At 43.1% G+C, this 21,682-nt stretch overlaps 1 protein-coding gene across 4 annotated transcripts in view; it reads left to right on the plus strand.

Annotated features, from left to right (window-relative positions):
• PHACTR1 (phosphatase and actin regulator 1) overlaps nucleotides 1-21,682 on the plus strand; it is a 255,596-nt gene that overhangs the window by 97,288 nt on the left and 136,626 nt on the right. The window lies entirely within an intron of this gene.

The following is a 21,682-nucleotide window of genomic DNA, read 5'->3' on the forward strand; positions in this document are numbered from 1 at the left end:
TGGAGAAAAGTTCTGCTCTAATAGTTTGAAACCATATGCTGGAGTAAAAATTAGATTTTCCCCTTTCTCATCTTCCAGTTAATTATGTCAACACTAATAGTCCCCCTGAGCCAGAGAAGGAGAAACATCACTGAGCACAGTTTGTTATTCCTTCCTTGGCCCGGAGTCTAAGGCAGGAATCAAAGCTGATAACTCCTGACACAGAACATAAATCCTTTATTCCACCAAAGAGGAGGTTCCCCTGGTGACAAGGCAGACAATATTTACACTGTGCTGATTGCTGATCAGAGACTGTGGAACTAAGAAATCGCCATCCAACAGATAATATTCCCATCAATTAGTATACACTAATTCATTACTACACATTGATGCCACTGCAATTCTGACTGGTTGTCTCTGTTTGAGCTCCATCTTGTGGATATATATAAAAATGCAATAGAAGGTTCAAAGTGCCAGAAGCAAGCTTCTGTATTGCACAGAACCCTTTTCTCATTTTCTATTCCACACCTACAGCCGAAACATGAAGTGGAGAGGATTGTGCCAGTTGCTTCCACAGGTCCCTGCAGAGTTGGTAGGAGGTGAGAACCTGACTTCTACATACATACATACATACATACATACATAAAAAGGTAAAGGTAAAGGTACCCCTGCCCGTACGGGCCAGTCTTGACAGACTCTGGGGTTGTGCGCCCATCTCACTTAAGAGGCCAGGGGCCAGCGCTGTCCGGAGACACTTCCGGGTCACGTGGCCAGCGTGACATCGCTGCTCTGGCGAGCCAGAGCCGCACACGGAAACGCCGTTTACCTTCCCGCTGGTAAGGTAAAGGTAAAGGTACCCCTGCCCGTACGGGCCAGTCTTGACAGACTCTGGGGTTGTGCGCCCATCTCACTCAAGAGGCCGGGGGCCAGCGCTGTCCGGAGACACTTCCGGGTCACGTGGCCAGCGTGACAAAGCTGCATCTGGCGAGCCAGTGCAGCACACGGAAACGCCGTTTACCTTCCCACCAGTAAGTGGTCCCTATTTATCTACTTGCACCCGGGGGTGCTTTTGAACTGCTAGGTTGGCAGGCGCTGGGACCGAGCAGCGGGAGCGCACCCCACCGCGGGGATTCGAACCGCCGACCTTTCGATCGGCAAGCCCTAGGCGCTGAGGCTTTTACCCACAGCGCCACCGCAGTCCCTATTTATCTACTTGCACCCGGAGGTGCTTTCGAACTGCTAGGTTGGCAGGCGCTGGGACCGAGCAGCGGGAGCGCACTCCGCCGCAGGGATTCGAACCGCCGACCTTTCGATCGGCAAGTCCTAGGCGCTGAGGCTTTAACCCACAGCGCCACCTGCGTCCCACATACATACATACATACATACATACAATATAGAGTGCATTCCCACCTGACTAGGAATGCTGAATGATCAGAGTGGCTGATTGTATAGAAGCGTTCATGCACATTGGAGCTGCGGCCTCAGTAGGTACAGGGGATAAACTAGCTTCATTTAAAGCTGAACCTGTGTAATTTGCCCTTCCCAAAACAGAACAGGAACAGAAGCACAGCCATCCTTCAAAATCCTTCAACTATTGTTGTGCTGCGTAGTGTGTAAAAAATGCACATACTTAAGTGTGCCTTAAAATGCATGTATTTGTGAAAATAACATACAAAATGCATTATATTTGGGGAATTCACTTGCAAAAACATGTAGAGTGGATAATGGGCCATACCAAAATGTGTATATTAGGAGAAAATTGCATGCAAATATGGGCGAGTTTTCGTGAGGACTTTTAAAGATAAAATCCCAAACTGATGCGGAAATGTGGAGAATTGAATTTAAGATTGGAAAAATGAGAAACTGACAGATTCATTTCATTGCCCTCAGCAAGGGGTGCAAGCCAACTGTTGTTACACATTCATCCTATGCATGTAACATTTTTGTTTTTTATAAAAAGCTAAAATAAGTAAGTTAAAATAACAATTTTTAAATGTATTGGATTGGCATAGATGCCCACCAATAAATATTCCTCAGGTAGCTTATAACAAAATACTAAAAACATAGTTTATAATATTTTAAAAGCAAGCAAACAATAGATGACAGCACACAAAAAACCTTCTTACACAGCGGCAACATAAATTAAAATCCATTACAACCTAGATTTAAAAGACCAGTTAAAAAGCCTGTTTGTATAGAAAAGGTCATTGCCTGGTACCGAAAAGACCATAAATAAAAGGCTAAATGTTAACTTGGTCAATTTTAAGTGTGCTTAGAAACAAGGGAGCAGGCAGATTTAAGCAGAGATGGTGTATGTTACATTACAAACAAATCCTGCTTTGTTCCCCAAGAGAGTAAGATATTGCATTATCACCATATTGTACAGGGTAGCTTCTCTAGCACAGCAGCTTCTCTGCTGCAGTGTTGAGAGAGGTGGGGCCAGGCCATCAAAACGTGACCTGTGCATAATCTGACAGGGACTCAAATATTCTCAACCTGTTGCTACCTGTGCTGGGCACTCCCAGCCAAGGAGGGCAAATGGCTGGTAGTTTTAATTCTTTTATTTGCAAAACCACACACTTACAACAGCTCCTAAGGTGCACAGAAAACACACACACACACACACATGCTTCTAGCAGCTGGCATTCACTTTCCCAGGCTTGTGCCCCTACACAGAAGTAGCCGCTGCGCTTGCCTCTTCAATACCCCCTTGGGTCTAGGAGACAGCGGGGCAGCGGATGGTGGGGATTTGATTGGCCTGCCCCTCACCTGAATAGCCTCTGCTTCTGCCAGGTCCTGTACCCCCTGCCCTGCCTCTGACTGCTCAGTCTTCCCCTTCCACCAGACCTGGCTCCTGCCTCGCAAGTGGCACCAAACCCCATAAATCTCTGGCCCTCCTGGGTCAGCCTCTGCCCCCCTGCTTCCATCACACACTTGTCATAGCCCTGAAACTTTTTTCATCATAAGTCAACTACCAGGCCATCTCGGAGAATTGCTCTGCACAATGCTAACCGACTGGCCCTTGCATAATTTTGGACCATATTTTGCAGATTTTTTTCTTTTTTTGTCTCTATGGCATAATGTTCAGGTTTCTACGCTAGCAATGTACGATATGGCAGCCTTCACTACCCTGCTGCTCTCCAGATGTTTTGGACTGTCACTCCCATCAGCCCCAGCCAAGGGCACCAGGTAGCCACAGTGTAACATGTTAATTTCTCTTCTTTTCAGCCAGTAAAGTCATTTACACATTGAACTTGCAATACATTCACAAAACACAAGAGGGCAATGAAACTTTAAGAATTGCGTAGGTATCCACTCCTTGTAGCTTTCTTTACCTGGGCTAGAGCTGTAGAACATCCAGGTTAGAGAAACTTGGTTTGATTTGTAGAAAGGAAACTTGGTGCTTTTTGAAAGCTTATAATGTCTTATTAGAAGTGTACAAAATGCATTTAATTGCCAAACTTCTATACCTCTTTACAGTTCAAGAGTTGACATCTCAACAAAAATCAATATACAGTATATTACATCAAGATACAAATCCCACGTTCAATGCAGCTGCAACTTCTAATAACAATAATGCAATTCTACATTTTAAGTATGATAATTAAGTAATACATCAAGAAAGAAATAAGATAATTAAGCCATAATGACAATTAAGCAATTAAGCATTAATTAAGCAATAAATTATTAAACACTTGTCTGTTTGGCTATAAAGCAGGGCAGGGAGTTAACTTTTCACAGTAAATGGAGTGCACGGGGGAGGGAAGCAAACCCATTGTTGTCCTCCCAACACTCGCTTTACCTCACCACACTCCCAATTCAAACCATTTCTGCTTCATGTCTGCAAACCCACAATGTGTTGCCGTGGCAGATACATAGATTCTGATTGGCCACCCAGAGCCACTTCCAAGTTTGAGGGGGTCCTCAGCAGAGTGCCTGGTGGTGGCTCCCCCTCCTACATAGGCTCCATTCGCTCCCCCCCCCCCCAGTCTGGACCTCTGCACTTTTCATTTACCATATTTTTCGCTCTATAAGACGCACCAGACCACAAGACACACCTAGTTTTTGGAGGAGGAAAACAAGAAAAAAAAATATTCTGAATCTCAGAAGCCAGAACAGCAAGAGGGATCGCTGCGCAGTGAAAGCAGCAATCCCTCTTGCTGTTCTGGCTTCTGTGATAGCTGCGCAGCCTGCATTTGCTCCATAAGATGCACACACATTTCCCCTTACTTTTTAGGAGGGAAAAAGTGAGTCTTATAGAGCAAAAAATACGGTACCTTTTAAAAGAGTATTTCGCTGCTGCCACTGACAGAACCGCTCTTCTGGTTGGCTCTCCGTGGCTTTCTTCAATCTTTCTTTCTTTTGGAACTTTTTGTTCTAAGGCCATAGGCAACTGCATGAGCAGAGCTCCGATTTCCCCACAATTTAACAGAGTTCCAGTGCCTTGTGGGGAAATCAATGTGGATGCTGCTGAAATGAGAATGTTGCTTTTGCATCTTGCGGCAGCCGGTTTTTGGAATGTGAGAGGAAGCTGCTTACAGAACGGCTGATTGCCTGCAGACTGCACTTGCCTCCTTGAATGTTAATGGATCCTCTTAGCATAGTGAATCTGGTGGTGCAAGAAGGACTTGAGGTCGCTCTGGCCCTGCAATTGTGCCAGTGCAACACTTTGAGGATTAAAATGTGGAAACGCTGATGTACTAACAGAAATATGTAACTTGTCCCCAAGATCATCCTCCGTAGATCAGTCTCAAGGACTGGAATGTGGCCAATGTATCATCAGTTTTTTTAAAAAAGGGGTCTGGGAAATTGCAGGCCAGGTGGCTTAACATCTGTAATGGGACAACCAGTGGAAATCATTATTAAAGCTAGAATTACCAAGCATATAGAAGAACCAATTTGTGCTAAAGCAGATCTAGCATAGCTTTTGCAAGGTTAAATCCTGTCTCACTAATCTTTTGGAGTTCTTTGAGAGTGTCTGCGTGTATATAGATGCAGCTTACCCAGTTGACATTGTGTACTTAGACTTGCAAAAAGCTTTTGATAATGTACTTCACGAAAGACTCCCAAATAAGCTTAGCAGTCATGGGATTTAACAGTGTTTCTCAAACTTTGGTCCCCAGCTGTTGCTGGACTGCAACTCCCATCATCCCTCGCTAGCAGGACCAGTGGTCAGGGATGATGGGAGCTGGAGTCCAACAACAGCTGGGGACCCAAGTTTGAGAAAGGGCGGGTCTTTTTACAGATCAGTAACTGGTTAAGGACCAGGAAGCGGAGAGTAAGAATAAATAGAAAGTTCTCCCAATGGAGGGGTGTAGAAAGTGGAACCCTCCAAGGATCAATATTGGGACCCATGCTTTCTAATTTGTTCATAAATTATCTAGAGCTAAGGGTGAGCAGTGTGGCCACCATATTTGCTGATGATACCAAATTGTTTGGGTTGGTTAAAGTAGAAAGGGGTTGTAAGAGGATCTCTCCAAACTGGATGAATGGTCAGTAAAATGGCAAATGTGATTCAATATAAGCAAAACAAAATAAAAAAATTCCTTCCAGTAGCACCTTAAAGACCAACTAAGTTAGTTCTTGGTATGAGCTTTCGTGTGCATGCACACTTCTTCAGATACACTGAAACAGAAGTCACCAGACCCTTCTATATAGTGAGAAGGTGGGGAGGGGTATTACTCAGAAGGGTGGTGGGATTGGGTGATTGGCAGATAGCTGTGATGAGCCTGTTGACGACTCTTAACGAATGCAATAGGTCTTACAGGAAAAAGCAAGTGTATAATGATGCACATTGGAGCCAAAAGTTCTCAACTTACATATACGCTCATGGGGTCTGAATTGGCAGCGACTGGTCAGGGACAAGATTTGACCTTTGGTGGATAGCTCAGTGAAGATTCCAACGCAGCGTGCACAGCTGTGAAAAGGGTGTTTTCCATGCTAGGGAAATGGACTGAAAATAAATCTGCCAATGATATAATTAAAAAAAAGGTAAAGGACCCTGACAGTTAAGTCCAGTCGCGAACAACTCTGGGGTTGCGGCACTATACAAATCTATGGTGAAACCACACTTGAAATATTAAATACAGTTCTGGTTCCTCACTTCAAAAAGGAAAAGCCTCAGGAAAAGACAAGCAAAATGGTCAAGAGGCTGAAGTGATTCCCTTATGAGGGAAAGTTACACCATTTAGGGGGCGGTTTAGTTTAAGGTAAGAGGAGACATGGTAGAGATATATAAGATTATGCATGGTGTAGTAAAGAAAGTGGATAGAAGTTTTTCTCCCGATTGCATAATAATCTCTCTTGGGACCAAACAACAAAGCTGAATGTTAGAAGATACATAAAGTACTGATTCACACAGCACACAATAAGTCTATAGAATTCACTCCCACCAGATGTAGTGATAGCCACCATCTTGTGTGGCTTTGAAAGAGGATTAGACAAATTAATGAGAGGTTAAGGCTATCCAGGGCTACTGGCTGTGCTGGCTATGTTCTGCCCCAGCTGCAGGGAATCACAAGTGAGGAGAGTGCTATTGCACTCAGATCCTACGTTCAGGCTTCCCATAGGGATCTACTTCGGCATTGTGAGAACAGAACATTGGACTGGATGAGCCTTTGGCCTGATCAAAGGGCTCTTTATATTTTCCCAAACCTCAACAAGCACTTAACATTCCTGGAATGCCTTTACCCTAATTTGCCCAAAAGCATGTTCTACCAGGGATCTCCCAGGCCTGTGTAATAGTTTAATTATCTGGAAATAACAGTTTTGGTACTAATTACAGAATTGTACTATCCACCCTTATCTGCAATTAAGTTTGCAGCTTTTGACTATTAGAATGCATGTTGTCATAATAAGTATGGTTTGCTTTCTTTTATTTGCATATGCTGAGCTGTAGAATCTATAATTATAATAGGTAGGGATCATCAAATTTGAGGCCCGTTTCTATGATTAACATTAATTGAGCAACGTAGTGATTTAGCAATATAAAGCATGATGCCTGCTGGAATAATTATTAGACAAGAGACACATGTTTGCCAGTTATATAAAACGCTTCAGAGCTTTAGGGCAGTTAAATAAAAAGGGGCCCAGCTATTCTATGGCTCTTGATTACGAGAAGCAAGACCTTGAGGTATATGGTTTTAGTTAATACGAACTCATGCTTTATGTTTTGAAGATGGGCATTAAAAGTACTGGTTGAAGTTTAATGGCAAAATACGCAATTCTACCGTCATAAAGCTCTTCATGGTAGATAGTGTCAACTTTATTGTGGCCCTGATGCCCATCTCCGGTCCTTGATCACTAACTGGAGGTGAGAATGGCCTCCAATATTATAGACAGAATCTTACTTTTGAGCTGAGGCCTAGTAAACATTCATTCAGAGCCGTCTTTCCTATTAGGCTTACTGGTGCGTTGCGCCAGGGTGCTGGCCTCTCAGGGGCACCCCAGCGAGTGGGGGAGCTGCGTGGTATTGCCGGCGGCCTCCCCTTTCCCTGCATGCCCGCCAGCTGTGCCCCGTCAACCATACGGCTGACGGGCGTGCAGCTTGCCTCCCAAGTCTCTGCAGGAGGAGAGCGATCCCCGCAGAGGCTTAGGATGGAAGCTGCGCCCCGCCAACTATATGGCTGGCAGGCATGCAGCTTCCTTCCCAAGCCTGCGTTTGAGGACAGCAATCCCCGCAGAGGCTTGGGGAAAGGCCAACAACTCTGGGAAAGGGGGGGGCACCGGAGGGATATTTGAACTACAGTGCTTAAGACGGCCCTGCATTCATTCTATGATTCTATATCATGGTGCTATTTTAACTGTCTAGATAGCTCAGTTGGTTGGAGCTTGGCGCCAGTAATACCAAGGTAGCAGGTTCGATTCCAGTATGGGACAGCTGCATATTCATGCATTATGGTTGTTCTACTAGATCCTCAGGGTCCTTTCCAAATCTGCAGTTCTACAATTCTATGAATCCTTTGTACTGCTATGTGGAAAATGGCTAAAGGGAGTTGTAGCTTTGTGAGGGAGATAGAGAGGGCTCTCCTAACAACTCCCAGTACCCTTAATGAACTACACTACCCAGGGTTCTTTAGGGTGATGCCATTACTGTTCATGAGACTGTTTTAAATGGACTGTGCTCATGAGTTTCTGGAAAGTGCTGTTTTAGTGGTGGGTGGCTGGAGGCCAGCATAGCCAGCAGAGTTGGGTTGCGGGACTATCCCGCTGTAAGGTGAATTTGGATAGCTTTGTTAACTTTTAAGGGACTATCAGTTGTGATCCTGTGTACATGCACATATACTTGGGAGTGCAGATAAGGGAGAAATTAGTTTGCTTTGCCTTTTAACCGAATTTACACTTCCCAGGCCAATATATAAACTAGAAGCCCAGCTCTCCTTCAACAGTCAGGTTTCTCTAAATTTTCTGATGCACTTCTCCAACCAAATAATGTATTTTTAAAAATGCGTATTAGTGAAAAGTAAACACAAAAATGACTAGCTCATTGTTAATAAAATTTTATTTAAAAAATGCATGAAGATGTGCATGAAAATGCATACAAAATTTAATGCAGGCTTTTAAAAATAAAGTTATCAAATGTATGCATAAAGGAGTAAAATGAACTTATGACTGAGAAAAAGGTTAAACCAAAATACTGTAGGCAGATTCAGCCACCTGTACTTGGAAGTTAGCCATACTGAAGCTAGTGGGACCTACTTCTGAAAAAATGGGTATAGGGCTGAGTATTCAGGCTACAATCTTATAGTCGCTTGGAAACAAATCCCATTAAATTCAGTAATACTTCTGAGTACACATGCATATAATTGTGCTAGGAGATGCTTTGATCAAAGAAATATATTAGCGACCTGTTATTCGTTTATTTAAAAGCTGAATATGTAAACCTGCCATTTTTGAATTTTCATTAGTAAATCCTACTAATAGTTGCTGGTTAATACAGTATACTAAGACAAAACTGTTTTATGTGCTTTTGAAAAGATCGCGAATGTATTGGCATTGGCTTTGACAATAAGATAGTATTTGTTGCCATTACAAGATTGTCCTGAAATGTCCCTCCATAGGAGAGTATGGCAATAATTTGTTCACTTAAATGGGAGAATATTTCCCAATTTCTTAAGAAGTGACTCCTTTACAGGACAAAATACCAGCAGTTGCTGCAATGGATCAGAGATATCTGCTATAGGCATTAAACATTTTTATCCCCTTAGAAAATTAGAATGTAGGTTTAAAATTCCCTAAAGGGCAAGCCAGCTCTATAAATAATATTAATGCATCTTTTGGACCTTGCGCTTCACCACAATAAATCTCTCTGATTTATCCTCCCCAGATTCATTTGGCTAATTTAACTAATTAAATACGTTCAGCCATGGCTGAGACCCAAAAATAACTGCTTCGTGTAGGCATTATCCCCCCCCCTTCTCTCCACCCTCACAGTTAGATTTTATTAGTCTCTATGTAGCCTTTTGCTAAGCTTACAGCAAGACAGAAGGAGTGTGTTTTCTTCTCAGAAAAAAGGCATATGATTGTGAAGTCAGTTGCATTGCTCTTCTGCTCTTTGATCATCTGTAGTTGCTGCAGACTCCCGGTACACCCACAGGGAATGCATATTTTAGTGTGCTTTATTTGCAAAGGGAAAGGGGGGAAGAGTTCAACATAAAAGCACTGGAGTGAGACAAATAATGGAGATGATTCTATTTCCCTTATTAAAAAGCATTTATCACTGCACTTTGTTTTCTTTCACTGTATCTTTTTTGAAACCAGGAAGCAAACAATGCGATAGAAAATCTTAGGTACTTTTGGATGGCCTCCAGTTGTGAAGTGGGGCCAGTAGTCTCCCAAAAGACCCCTTGGGTGGGGTGTCTTGCTTAGTGGGCAGGTGGCAGAAAAGTCAGTGTGCCTACAGGTGGCCCAGCAGTGGTGGCTGGTGATAGGGGAACAATACATCACATGAGACGCAAGGCTTACCTTGGCTCATGGACTAGGACTTCATCCCCCCCATCCCCATTACCTCAGGCTGTTGGAGGCTTGAACAGGCCAATTTCCTCTTGTTCTCTTCTATTCCAATCCCACCCCTGTCCTGTTTCCCACCCAAAAATAGTAACGGATGCACTTGCTTGTAATCACAGAAGTGAATTTTCACTATAAAGCAGTCCCACAATATGAACTCTGAGGTGAAGAAAGAGCAGAATCTAGTCCAGACACTCTTACAAGGCAAAGGAATGACAACAATAAGTGTGGTCCAAAAAACAAGGGCCAAGGTCCAGGAGCCTGAGATTAATCACAAGAGTTCCAAAGTAGCACTGGGAGCTGAAAAGTTTTTCCAACGAGTTTCCTTTCCTTTCCTTTCCATGCCAAGTCCTTAAAAGAGAGAAAGAGAATGTGCAGGTACTTGCAAGAATCCCTGTCCAAGTGGGAATTCCTGGCCTGCAGGTCAAATTCCTGGCTACCTAGGGGTCAAATCTCTTTTCTCTTTTTGTACCACTTCTCTCTGAGAGATGGAGATGGAGCCTCCTTCTCTGTCAGAGCAGATCACACTCCTAACCCCTCTTGTCCTCCATGGGCAGCAAAGAGGCAGCACCTGTGTCTACCTCTTCTCATCAGTAGATCCAGGCCCATCAAGAGATCTTTGAGGCCTAGACTCACCCCCCTTTCCTCCCCTTCTAAGTTGTCGTCTTCAAATGCTTCCCACTCCTAGTCTGAATCAGAGTGCTCAAGGGGAGCCATGGCACTCCCTCTCACACATATCCTGTCTCTTTCTCTCTGTCCACTCAATTAACATTTCGACATCTTTTATGTTCTTGAAGCTCCCAGGACCTTGTCAGGTCATTTTGTTGTTGTTTTTAAATTTACAAATGTATATATACCACAACACACTGAAGAAGACACCCAACTACATATAAACCATTATCTTATTTTGTGCAGCACTGTTTTGCTTTCAAGCTGATAGGCAGGCACCTATCCCTCTTCCCACCCCTGATCTTTCTGAGTTCCTCATAGCTAAGACCGTAGCCAACCAGGCCATGAGAAAGGCAAGCTGGAAAGTCCTAGGTAGACTAGTGAGCGCTTAGTGGTGCCCATGTTCATGCTAGGCCAGCATGAGAAGGAAGTGTGGAGTGCTGCTCCTCGTGGACCCTGCAAAAATCCTATTGCTATTGTTCCCTATATGTTCATTTCATCCTTGGCTAGCAAAGAGAGGGAGAAGATTTTGCCCAGGGCAGCCGGTTACTGATCCCTGGCAAAATACAACCACAACTGCTGTACTTCTATTATGCTAACTGCTCTCATTCATATATTCTTGACCCAACCACTGATGTTTCTTGCCTTGTTATTCGGAGACTTGAAAGCTTGGATTAAGCAAACTGGAAACATTAACATACTAGGACAACATAACATTCACCTGTCTTCCGTTCTGTCCAACTGCCTGTTGTCCTTTTTGCTGATTTATTATCGATTACATTTTTTTATCCTGTCCTCCAAGAAGTCGAGGGTGGTGCTTCTCCCCTCTTTTTTCCAATTCTCACAACTACCCTGTGGGGAAGTCTGTGTTGAGAGTAAGTTGCCCAAGATCCCCAGCAAGCTACATGGCTGAGTGCAGGAGTGTTGCTAAGTACTTAAAGGACTCAGGACACAAATGTGCATATGATAATTTATAGATCTAGATGCCTCAGTCTGGGCAAAAGAGAGCAGGTGGTTGAAGTCTGTAGCAGTTCACTTTGCAAAGCAAGCAGCTCTCCTGCAGGCAAAAATAAAAAATAAAGGGGAAACAGGGCAGACCTCCCCATATTCTAGTGCAACATCCTAATCCTTGCATTGGATTTCTGTCAAAGTGTCCTTTTTGTAAGTGAATTACAATGTGAATCCTTCTACAAAATGAGTTCTCCCAGCAAATGCAGCCAGCTTGCCACACAGTTGGCTGTACCTCTTCACACAGAAAGGCTCTTGGCTTGCCACCATTCCCCCTTGAATTAGGACAGCTTAACCTTTAATATACTACAGCTCTTCTCATCTGAAATCAGTATTCCCTCTCCTCCGATACAATTTACAGTGTTTGCTTCAGAACTCAGAAAGGTCTTCCGATATCAGATAATATTTCCATTTACGGGGAAAGCAATGTAGGTCATTTTTTGAGAGCTTCTAAAGGTGCATTAGTCATCATGCCTTTACATCCCTGGGGGCTAATAGATAAGTTTGTGCAGTTAAAAAAAAAAAATCCAAAGCAAGACCAAAGCTGTCCAATACAATTTTCTTATAAAGTGGACTGGCTCAGACATAACACTAAACCATAATTTAACACAGCATTCACCAATGTGGCCCCAAAGATGTCTTTATACCAGCAATGTTCCATTGTGTTCAGCAGGTTGTCTGCTTCCCTCTCCAACAATAGATGCTGTACTCATCTTCATAGCTGTGAGTTGTTTTCCTGTGGTTAGTTGGTTGGGTTTTTTTGCAGACAAAGAGGCCAGCCAGTCAAGCAGAAGCAACTTTTTTCCATTAACCACAATTAAGATTGACCACAGTTTAGAGTTCAGATATCATGCTTCCAATTTCTTCCTTGTAGCTGTACTGGAGGAGGAGATAGGAAAGGGGACTGCATGAGGCTCACCTTGCTTTACTCTCATAATGCTAAACTATGCCTTAGTCTTATGTCTGAACACAACCAATTGGTTGATAAGTGTTCGTTTGGGATGCTCTGATCAACCCTGCCCTGTTTGGGAGATGCCTCTGATCCATCTGAGTTGATTCAATGGATTAATTTTGATATAACTGACTCAACAGTTCATATTATGTAGTTTTCATCGCATGCTAAAGTTGCACCTCTTTACCCTTGCCTATTATTATTATTTCTATACCGCCCTTCATCCAAAGATGCTTACAATACAAAAACACAAAACGTAATAACAAGCAAAAGCTATAACCCCATCCGAGGTTTAAAAAGTAATAGATTGTTTAATTAGCCAAAGGTCTAGGAGAAAATAAATGTTTTTGCCTGGCACCTAAAGTTGGTGGCCATCTCTGCATCCTGTAGGAGTTCCACAGTTTAATTATGTACAGTGGTACCTTGGGTTAAGTACTTAATTCGTTCCATAGGTACGTTCTTAACCTGAAACTGTTCTTAACCTGAAGCACCACTTTAGCTAATGGGGCCTCCCGCTGCTGCTGCGCCGCCGGAGCATGATTTCTGTTCTCATGCTGAAGTAAAGTTCTTAACCCGAGGTACTATTTCTGGGTTAGCGGAGTCTGTAACCTGAAGCGTATGTAACCCGAAGTACCACTGTACTATGTGGCACACACACACACATTAGGATCCACCCTATTTGTTTGATTGCAACCTGTTCTAGCTAGTTTTAATATTGTGTTTTTAAATTGTTGTAACCTGCCATGGGACTTCATAGTGAAGGGTGGTTGAGAAACTGAATAAAGACATTATATATACGTGATATAATATGGATCATATCAAGCATATATATATATATAATATTTTACAACCCACATTAAAATATCAAATAAAACAACCCAGAAGAAAACATTACTGAAGAAAGTCAAATATAAAGTATGCATTCAAAGCAGCATAATTAATAGGAAGTTAAAATTTTATCTTAAATATTTCAAAATAAAACATTGCAAAGGAGGTCAACTACAGAATGCACACAGCAGGCTTAACACAAGCAAATTGATCTTGAGCATTTCAAAAGAAAACATTGCTCATGGAAGTCAAATATAAAATGCACATTTAAAACAGCACAATTAAGCAAGAGAATAAAATATTGTCCTAAGCATAGAACATATCTGTTGTGGTTGTTGCTAATGGTGGTTCATGGCAGGTGGAAGCTCAGGCTCAATAATCAGGGTCATTGACTAAGAGAGAGCCAAGATAGCTGCTGGCCTCCTCAGCAGCCTCAGATTTTGTAGGTGGGGTCAATCAGGGCCCCACCCTCCCAAAGCCAGGTTGAAAAAGGCCTCAAAGAGATACTGAGGATGCCAACTGCTGTTTACACCAGGGAAGAAAGCCCAAACAGGTAAAATATGAATGAGTTATGGTATCTATCTGGCAATGATTTGTTCCCTGGATTCAATCAAAAAGATATGATGTAAATTGCTTCTAGAAAGTCTGGTTGCATAAAATTTACTGCAGCTTCTAGAGAAACAGAGAGAATAAATGTTATAACATTAGATTTCCATTTCAAAAATCTAAACTTTATTGTTTTCCATATTTTATTTGTTTGAAATGGTTCAGAACCTTGCTATTTTTATTAGCAGTAACTTTATCTTGTTGTGGCTATAATATGGATTGAGAATTCTTTATGTCAAAACTGATATAATGTGATGATCAGCATTCAGAAGAGAGAACAGCATTCATAAGAGAGAACAGGGATGTCACTTGGTACATAAAAGGTGGGCTCTCTTGCCCTGGCCTAGAGCAAAGCTCCAATCCTGTTTGGGTGTTTGGCTTACTCGTGTCATCATAGTCACATGACTCCCTCCACTCTGATGTGTCGCATTCCACTCCGAGTGTTTTAAGGGGTGCAAGGGGTCTTCACGAGGCTCCCCACTCTAGAACTTGGCACTCCAACTCGTAACAGATATGGCTTTGTAAGAATGTGTTCATTAGGCAAAATTTGGATGAAAAGAAATTCACAAACTCGACATGGAAATGTGGAGAACTTGAGCTTCAGGTTGGAAAACTGAGAAACCTGAGAAAATCCAAAATTGACTGTTTTAAGCAATTCCCTGCCTCTCCCCACCTGATGAAGCTGGGATCTAGCAGTTGAACCAAATACACCTGCATTAAATTAGGTTCGTCTCAGTAAAGGGAATGGAACACGTTCTTTCTTATTTAGTTGCATTATCCATTGATAACCCTCACCTGTGTTTCTTGACCTATTTTACTCGTATCTCTGTTACTTGACCTGTTTTATTATGTATACTTGTGGTACTTAACCTGTGTGGCTCCTACCTGCCCCTTACCATCCTAGGGCTTCGTATTGCGCTTCTCCTTTAATGAAAGCAGGAGACCTCCTCCCCCCCCTTGGGCCTCTTGAAGGGTCAGGGCATGCCATAAAGTGCTAAGTCTACTTGAAGGGAATCCTAACAGAAGAGTGATTCTAAAAGTCATCTAAGACTGTTTTGCTTGCTTTGGTGATGTATTTGCCAGCATGTCAATGTTGACAGAACATTAAGTGTCCCATCCCTTCGCCATATAATTGGGGAAATGGGTCACAGCAGGATTGTGTGCTCACTCATGAGAAGTGCTGTTTCAACAAAGAGATTTCAGGCTATGGGTCAAGATTCACAGCAAAGTTAAAAGGCCTGTTCGGAAGTTCAGCCAGCAGGAATGGGTGATAAGCCTTCTCTGCTGCCATACCTAGATTATGGATTGCCTTGGCCTGGGGGAGTCAGGTTATTCTCTTCCTGACACCTTTCCTTATGAAGCTGGAGACCTTGTAAATCTCACAGATTTTTGGCCTGCTGGATTTAGATCTAGGGTTTTTTGTCTGATTATCCTGGTGAGGCTTTGAAATTGGATTACAATACAAAAAAAAAAGTGTGTGTTTTAATCAAAGCATATTTTTGTTTTAAGACTGTGGATCCCATTTATAAAAAGACAGATCCGTGCGTGTTTGCAGGTGGCTTGGAACCTGTTTAGGAAAGTAAAGCAAAACTAATAATTGTTGCCTAGTCTTCATTGGTGGAATAACAAGCTTATTTGGTTAGATTTCTCTCTCCTAAATAAATGCAAGGCCAGATGAACAAAATGGAACAAGAACATTCCGGCTCACATCAAAACTCCACCCACGTATCCTTAACATACTGCCTAGCAGCTAGGAGTGGACCCAAGCCTTGAAATGAGATCTTGCATCAAATTCCAGCCTTTCACAAGGCAGGTTCAGCTTGAGCATCATGGGCAGGATGAGGTACTGCAGCAGTAGGGTTGGGTGCATAGGCAGACAGACAGAAGTAAGCTTTTACACCACAGTCCTAACCATGTCTACTCAGAAGTACCGGTAATTCCTGCTTAATTAAAAGGGTCTTCCTCCTAGGGAAGTGGGGTTAAGATTGCAGCCTTGGAATATGTTTAAATAAATACATCTTGCCGGGGGGGGGGTAAGAGAGAGAAGAGAAATAATTTAATCCCCAAAGCACATGTTGTAGGAGTCTCCTGGGTTGGTTTGCATGTAATACTAACACTAATGCACAGTTTGACATTGCATGAATAAGCCTTAAGGTTGTGTACTACTTCCTCCACCCTCTCATTTCTTCTTCTTAGTTAACTCTTGACCATTTCATCATGCAGGGAGAGAATGCATATAAAGGGGGGTGGGGGTGGCGGCATTGCAACGGTAGGCTCTGTTCCCAGTCCAGTTGGAGCCTCAAGCTCAAAAGGGAGCCTCAAATTTAGACGCTTGCTATCTTTTTGACATTTGAGCAGCTTAGCAACTTGTTCTTGTGCACACTGGGCCAAATTTGAGCAATTAAGAGATGTGATTTGGTAAAAGACTATCATTAAGGCCTAAAAGTCTTATTGATTTAAATGAGGCGTTTAGCGTGTCAGTTTCCAAAGGCAAAGCTAAGGAGAGACAAGACAGTTCAGAGACGGAGGACGAGCTTTGCATTTGGAAAGTCTCTGCTTCAGTGTCCAGCATTTCCAGTTAAAAGCAGGAGCACTGCTTAGGGCGGCACTGCCAAGCTAGACTCCTGGCTGCAGCATCACTTCTGTTTACCAGGGAAGTACGGAGGTAGGTAGACCAATAGAAAGGGTAGACTTGTTCAGATACACTGCCAATCCACTGCTCTTGCCAGTGTGCTCCAGTCGTCCCAGTCTCACCGTGACCATCCCAGTAAGCAGTGTGATGCCATCTCTGGGGTAGCATCCAGCCCTGCCAGTTGTCCCTTGTTGTCAGAAATATTTCTGCCATGGACCTTGGAGATCTACCACGAGTCACAATAGGCTATACTGAGCTTGATAGTCTGATTTACTATAAGACAATTGAATACAGTGGGCAGAAATGCATCAAAAACGCGCATTAACTAGCTTAACAAATAATGCTTATATGTGACTTAATGGCTTGACCCCACCACGAAACACTGGTCCCAACAAATAATGTGTTTTAGATTTTACTAAAAAAAAAAAGATGAGAAAGAGAATTCCCTCCCAAGAAAGAGAATTGCAACATGATGGGCACCTCATCAAAAACTCCTCTTTTAGTGCACTTTCTCTTCAGGCTTGATGAATGGATAGCACCATCAAGAGGGCCATTCTGTTGGAGCATGGCCTCTTGGATATCTAAGGCCACCTGGCTGCTATGCAGTCTAGAACAGAGTGGCAATATACAGCTCCCACCAGTGTTGCAGACAGCAGTGGTCAGAGGGGCAGTGGTGCTTGCCTGACCTCCCATCATCTTAGGTTGTTGCTGCATACCAGGAGGGATAGGGGAAAGTGTGAGACGGCAGTGGGGTCAGTGTGGTGCAAGCACACCGGCTAAGCCAATCTGCTGCTTCCACCAGTACGTTTGCACCATGCTGATCTCGCTACCTCCTTGAACTTCCTGGTATGTTGCAGCAATGCAGATGATAGGTCAGCTAAGTGACACCATTATGCCCTGCCAACAGATGCATGCTACTGATTGCCAAAGGAACAAAGAGTATAGTCTCACCGGTGTATAGCATTTGGTTTAAGCAGACTGGATATAAGAGGTGGACAAAGCCACTCAGAGCAAACAATATGGGTAGTGCAATTGAGCAAATCTTTTATTGCTAGCGGTTTCATTATTTTGTGTGTTCCTTCTCTGCTTCGTTGCCTTTTGTGATTATGATCTTTAATCAGTAGGCAGTTAACACCTTAGCAAAGACCAGTGATGTGTTGCAGTTTCTTGGCATTCTAAGAACTTTAAAAAGAAGTGGCCCCGACACTCCTGGCTTCATGTTAAAATAATTCTGAACAAATTTTACTTTGTTAAAATTAAATGTCTATATACATTTGCCTTCGGGTTGCTGAAGTTTAAGGTGTCCCAGAGCCACATCTTCATGCTTCCTAGAAAACTTGAATGGATAAGAGTTTGGGACTGCAAACAATACCCCTTGAAGTAAAGCATGCTATCATCTAAACGGGGGTTCCCCATAAGGCCATTAAGCCGTATGCATCACTGCATGTGGGTGCAGGTAACTGGAGGCTACAGTTCACCTCGGTAGCCATTTCTAAATCACACACGCACCCTGGAATATTTTTTTAAGTAATTGTTTAATTAGCATTACTGTAACGCTTATTTATCAAAGAGCAACTGGCCTTTGTGAAAGAAGGTTTTTTCAAAAGAAAGGCCTTGAGAGGTCATTCAAAAACAACCTTTCTCTCCTCCTTTCTGCTGGTGTCAGCTTTTTTCCCCCTGTCCCATCATGCAGTAGGAGAGAAACAGGCACTGACAGCCACAATCGTCCTTCACAAGTTTAATCTGAAATAAGAGCAAGTGGGTGTGCTCGTATGATGGCGTTTAGCAGAGAGGAGTTCATGGAGGAGTAGAGTCTTTGCAAGCTCCTATAGATGAGAGAACGGTGGGTAACATGACCTTGAGCCTCCTTTATCCATCTTGGCCCTGTTCCCCTTGTCTTTTCCAAGGCAACAGGGTCATTAAAAGTGAAATCCAGTGTGTCTGTTTTGCCCCCTTCTCTCCTGGGATGCAAATCAGCTTTCAAAAGTTCCTGAAACTCCTTTTAGAGACAGTATGGCTTTTATATTGCTGGGAATCACAAGTTCAGCAGAGCTTACTCCCTCATAGTTTGAATGGCTGACGGTGCATAGTTTTGTCATTATTCAAATGCTATCTATAGCTTTTACTTTCAGCAGTAACAGTTTTCAAACTAGGCACGCAAAGCCTAGGTGTCAGTTTAAGTAAAGTTGAGGGTGGAAATAATTCTCAGAAGTGTGGTAGTTGCCATGTAAGTGCAAGAGAAGGAAAGGGGGGGGATTAAAACCAGTGTTTCAGTGTTGTCCTCCATATTAAAGCTGCCTTATGACATTCAGTCTATACAGTACTTTTTTCTGGGGGGACGCGGGGGGACGCATACCCCTAAACATTTTGAGAATCTTAAGTTTGGCCTCATTGTGGGGCAGTATTTCAGTATGGGTAGGAAAATGAGAGTTCCTCTAAACATTTTTTTTTTTTTTTAGAAAAAAAGCAAAGCACTGAGACTATATATCTAGCACTTCTCTCTTGCTTCCAATAGATTTTATGTTGGAATTTAAATTAAAATACTCCTCAAGAGGCTTCTTGAGATTTTTGTTGTGATTTTTTGAAGTGGGTATGATTTGTCCACCTTTGTCAGAAGTACATTTGGTAGGATCACTAGATGGAAAGTCACCCTGACTGTGGCTGCACCCAGGATGTGGAACTCTGCCATGAAAAATCCATTTGTGGGTCTTCTTTCATCACCTCCTAAGGACACTTTGGCAAGCATTTGTTAATCTGTCTGGTTGATGACTTCTGCTCTGTCTGCTTGCAGCATGTTTTCTTTTTCTAAAAAAATCTTTTATTGATTATTGTTTTTCTTGGAGAAGTGATAGAACAGCTGCTTTGCATGCAGAATGCCTCAGCATCTGCAGGGAAGGCTAGGAATGAAACCCCACAGAGCTCTGTCCATCTTGAGCAAGGTGGACCAGTGGTCTGACGGACTAGTGGTCTGACTCAGCACAAGACAGCCTCTTATGTTTTTAAATTGTATAGCATTAGCTGCCTTGGGCATTCACAGATGGAAAGGCAGGATATAAATTGACGAAAATACATACGCTAGCTATTTAAGCATTCCCCGGTGGCACAGTGGGTCAGTGCATCTGGATGTTAACCAGAAGGTTGGTGGTTTAAGCCCACCCAAGAATTTGCTGTGGGCAGGATTCCTGCATTGCATGGGGGTTAGACTGGATGGTCTTTGGGGTCCCTTCCACCTCTACAATTCTATGATTCTATTATTTTCCCAACCGTGCCTTGTCGCACTCAGGGTGCTTGCATTCTTGAATATAGAATATTCAGGTAACATTTGCTTCAATGTAAATCCATCATGATGGCGATTCTGCTTTTGAAGGTAGTGGCATCCTTAAGTATAATTGATACAGCTATAGGAATCAGAGTGATGCGATTCAGGTTTTGAGAACAGGCAATTTGAATGCATTTCCCACAAGTAATTTGTGTAGATTTTTTTCCAGAGTTTTTTTGTGGAAGTAATGGAAGGAGGCTTGTTGAAGGCTTCTGTGAATTGCATACCAAGGGGAAACTCCTTAATCATGGGCAGGGCTGACTTCAGGAGTATATGAGCTCTTTCTGCCCCACCCCTCCAATCACAGTGAGTGACAGGCAGCCCCAGCTTCTATCTCCTCCTCCTCCCATTCTGTTCTATAAAAGTCCACTTTCAGTGAATGGGCAGTGGGTGAGGCTGCTCCACACACAGCTGGGGAGGAGGAAAAAAATGGTAGCAGTTCATCCAGAAGAAGTGGAAGCAGCACTGTGGGGGTGGAGGAGGTGGAACAGCAGTGAAGAGGTAGCAACATAAAACCACATTATTGTAGAATTGGAAGGGTCCCTGAGGGTCATCTAGTCCAACCCTCTAAAATGCAGGAAATTTTTGCCCACAGTCCTGAGAGTCTTGTGCTCTAGACACTGAGCTATGCCAGGCATAGGCAAACTCGGCCCTTCAGATGTTTTGGGACTACAACTCCCACCATCCCTGACCACTGGTCCTGTTAGCTAGTGATGATGGGAGTTGTAGTTCCAAAACATCTGGAGGGCCGAGTTTGAAACAGCCCGACTTTGCCCTTGAGATAGGGTAGGTGGAATGAAAGTATTATCGCAAAGGGTCCATGTGTTCCATGTTTGTGTCTTCCCTACTTTTGTGAAGAAAGGGTTGTTGGGATCGTCATCCATGGATTTCACAGTGGGGAGAGCTGATACAGTTCTTGACTTGCTCCAGATTTCCTTCACCACAGGTCTAGCTTACAAAGTGTTTGAAAGAGGTTACCAGTGTATTGCCACCAGCTGAGTGGTTTTTAGGTGAGGTCTTTATGGAGAGTGATGTCCTCGGGAAAGGCTCTGAAGAGCAAAAGCAATAAATTAATTTAAGTATCAAAGCCATTAAACCAATTGCACAGAGAAATCCATTAGCTGGATCAAATGGCAAAAAAGGGGGCACTAATTAATAAGCAAAGTATAGTATAAATTAAATAGTGCTGACAGTTCGGTAAAGGCGTTAAAAATGTGTGAGTGGCTGAAATGGGGCACTGCAAAGTCCAATGGAAGTATTCTGTGCAATCCAGCGAAATTAAACATTTGCTCTGGAAGACTTGGAGGAGCTGAGACTTGAGTCTGGATTGTGGAGAGAGGAGTTCATTTCTGCTCAGCAATGTAGCTTAAACTGTAGCCTTGAACAATCGCTGGGTTGTATTCAGCTACGTTGTAGTCATACTAGACCCACTGAAACCAATAGCCTCAAGTTAGTCATGTTTACTACTTCTATTGTGAATAGGACTTAAAATGAATACCACCTTTTCTTTCTGTCCTGCCCTGCAAGGATATTGTGAGGATAAAACAGCAGACACTGCCCTCCCCCAATGCGGAGCAACAGCAGAATAAATGAGAAGGTGTTGGGCAGTGCAAAGTTTCACCCACCGTGAATTTTTTTTTGAGGATGACTCGGTGGGCAAGCTTTGTTTGGAGCCCACAGTTGC

This window comes from Podarcis cretensis (assembly GCF_951804945.1).
Source record: "Podarcis cretensis genome assembly, chromosome: 7".
NCBI classification, from domain to species: domain Eukaryota; kingdom Metazoa; phylum Chordata; class Lepidosauria; order Squamata; family Lacertidae; genus Podarcis; species Podarcis cretensis.